Below are 3,715 nucleotides of genomic sequence, written 5' to 3'. Positions count from 1 at the left end.
ACCTCATCAGGGGACGCTTGGACCCAGAAACGGGGTCGAGACCTCATCACTCAGGTTGGGTCTGCTTCAACAGCTGAATTTCACACAAAGCAGTGTAAAATACAACGACACCCTGAGCTCATCTTTGCCTCTTTTTTTCCTTTTTCTCTGCCGCATCCTGTCACTGTTTGCTGCCATGATCAATGAAGCTTAATTTCATCTGACTCGCCTTTGCCCTCGTGTCTTCCTCCCTCACGTGAGAGGAAGATCGTGTTACAGAGGAAGCTGAACCTGTTAACTGGGGCAGGGATTCAGCGTGGCGCCTGGATCAAATTAAAAATAAATAAATAAAATTTCATGGAGCTGAAATATAAACTCTGTCAGATTGGCTGCGCAGAGAGGGAGGGGCAGAAACCACACAGAAACCAGGGATGAAGGTCACACACCACACTCACCAGGCGAGTGGGAGGATAAGTGTCAATCGCCACAGGTCCTGTCCCCTCCTCGCCGGTTGCCACGGTTACCTGGCATGTTGTAAGTCCCCATGGCGGCGAGCGGGCGGCCCTTCTATTGGCCGGGAGCCGCTCTGGCCTCGGCGAATCGCGGAGAAGCGTGAAGGCCGCACTCACACAGAGGTCATTATTAGATTTGAGTAAATGGCATTAGAGGCGAGGAAGAAGAGGAGGAGGAGAAGCGTGTCAGTTAGAGGTGCAGTCAGGCTGCCAAGGACGCCTCACGCGTTCACAGAGGCAGAAAATGTTCACACGTGGACGAATACGAGCACTGAATAATCATTTAAAGGCACTTAGTGCCAATGAATGTGTTTAAAATGACTTGAGATCTTTTAAATTGACTAAATCTGTCAGCAGAATGTGAAGAAATAACTCCAAGGTGTCTGTGGTTGGTGCTGTAGAGATATCAGCTAAAGCTGAGCCGAAGCCAGGCTGTACCTTTCATGTATCACAACATCAAAGGGTCAAAGGTGAAATGAAAGCAAAGAAGGTGGACACAGATTCTGGCCTGGATAAGTTGTCTGCTTGAACATGCAAACAGATGCTTATTTTTCCTTCACTTCACCATTGTTGTGTTGATATTTAAAATTAAAATTTAATTAAAGGTAAACAATTTACTTTATTTCACTTCTATAACTTCATAAATGCAACAAAAAATGCTAACTTAACGTACTAAATATCATAAATAGCCGGCTTCACAGTTACAGGATATGTCGCCGTCATTAGAGGCCCAGATATTCTTACAGATGTTTGTTTGCTTTGTTTTTTCAGTTGCTGACATTTTTTATTCGTTTAAGAGTAAACGATGACCCTTGTGCTGCTGGAAAAAGTAAATTTCCTGATTTGGGGTTTTGATAAAGTCTGTGTCTAATAAAAATTTGTTTTAAAGTTTAAAAAAGCAGCACAGCAGTGAAATGCTGCACCCTGCTGGTGAAATATATAGTTAAATTGTGCAAATACAAAAAGTAACTTTACATTTATTCTAAGGTTATTATAGTTGCCTATAACTAAATTAATGTCTGACTTAAATATGCCGAGAAAACACATGAAAATAACATCAAGCCATTCAGGACATGTCACAGATAAAGACTCTGCTTTCTGACATGCCAGAACATTAGTCACATAATGCTTTAGAAGTGATAAAAAAACATGAATCACCTGCACAGTTTTATGAATTTATGGAGACCGAAACTGTTGTTCGTGTCAGGCTGTAAACATGTTTATTTCTGCTCTAAAGTTACACATCCTAACATGGGAGTCAGTGGGGAGTGACTCGCTGTTGCAGGCAGCCTCAAGTGGCTGTTAGGTGAACTGAACTGCTGTTTTTGGTAGTAAAGTCTTGGCTCTGGTCCCGTTTTTTGTTTCAAACCAGCTAGTTTTCTGCTTGATCATTTCCTTTTTCTTTGCACGAAAGTTTTACGGTACAAAGTTTGAACATTTCACTGGAAACAAAAAGGCTTGAAAGTGGGTTGATGGACCATTTTTCAAAAATGTATATTTTCAGAAGTACTTTTGCCTCACAGCAAGAAGGTTGTGAGTTCCAGTTGACCACGTGGCCTTTCCGCGTGGAGTTCGCATGTTCTCCCCGTGTTTGCGTGGGTTCTCTCCAAGTACTCCGGCTTCTTCCCACAGTCCAAAGACATGCAGTTAGTGGGTTTAGTTTAAATGGTGATTCTAGATTGCCGATAGGTGTGAATGGTTGTCTGTGTTTCTGTGTTACACTTGTCCAGTTTGTATCCTGCCTCTCACCCTGTGGTTGCTGGGATAGACTCCTAACGGTAAATATGCAAGGCTTTAATGTACTAACTGGGATTCCTGCTAAGCCTGAGAGGTTGGAGATATGGTGTCCCCCGCTGGCTGGTGGAGTTGAGCACCTACAGCATGCACTGTGGCTAGCATTAACTAGAATGCTTATTGTTAACATGGCTTTTAAATTAATGCATGCCTAGATAAGAGGCATCCTTGGGCTGGAATGGCGATCTGCAGGCACAGTCATGAACACTCTGTTCAGTCAACATGCAGCCTCTCTCCGAGCTGGAGCTCTACTGGAGTGAAATCGATACCACAGCGAGTCACAGGAAGAGATGAAGAACCGCTGACGGTTGAAAAAGTGAAAGGGGGACTCAAAAGGACTGAGAGAAAGAAAAGAAAGAGTCAGGTGACCGAGGCGCTTCCTGCTATTTCTATATACTTTATTAAGACTATGCTGAGCTGCTGAGATCTGCACATTTTACATTTGGTTCAGGTCAAATACATAGATAAAATATGACTGTAAAACGCCCTGGAGAAAGCTGAATACAACACAACAAAAATGGTTCTATAAAGGAAAAGACAGCTTTTAATTTAAATCGAACAGGATGAAATAAATCATTTTCATATGAGTATTTTGTTTATTTATTTATTTATTGCTAATAGCTTTCTATTTTTTTCATAAGAAGAGTTTGAAACTAAATAATTTTAGGCTCTTATATATCTTTCTTTGTAAAAACGATAAATCAATTAAAGGCTCTAAAACTTTGTCATAATCTTACCCACCCGTCTCAGTTACATTAAAAAATACCTTCACGGTTTTTTGTTTTTTGGGGGGTTTTTTTTTGTTGAAATAATCTAATTTTATCACCTCATTGTTCAAAGTTTAATTAAATTATACGCAAGACGATGTGAAGCCTTTGTGTGGTCTTAATTCTGCGTTTTGTATACAGTCAGTGAATGCACCTAAGGATAGATGACTCAAGTACTTAAGACATAAGTAAGCTGAACCTAGTCCAGTAATAAAATAAAATGTGACTCTGAAAGACTCCGTTTTCCTTTGAATTTATAAAAAAAGAGGTTTTATTTATATTTAAATTTTAATGATTTAATTAAATGTATTATTATTATTATACATTTTTATTTTATTTCATTGGTATTTATTGAGCTTGTTTGTTTGTTTTTTTAAATTATTTTTTATGTTTCCATAAATGTATCCTGTATCCTTTTATTTTGATAGCAACTGTGGAAGTCTTTGTTTTATGATGAATTATGTCAGAAAACCTGCGAACAGAACTTTTTATTATGTTGTACTAATGTACTATTATTAAATTCATCACTTCAGTAACGAATTTTATACACCGAGGAGTCTTAGAGTTAATTTCGCGATGAATTAATCGAGTGTTATTGACAAATGGAGGCTTTTACTTTGTAGAATCTGTTCCGTTCAAGTTTGACAGTGAAGGGGGCGTGTT

The sequence above is a fragment of the Simochromis diagramma genome, unplaced genomic scaffold (genome assembly GCF_900408965.1).
Source record: "Simochromis diagramma unplaced genomic scaffold, fSimDia1.1 OVJJ01000141.1, whole genome shotgun sequence".
Classification (NCBI taxonomy): domain Eukaryota; kingdom Metazoa; phylum Chordata; class Actinopteri; order Cichliformes; family Cichlidae; genus Simochromis; species Simochromis diagramma.
Note: the sequence above shows the minus strand (reverse complement) of the source record.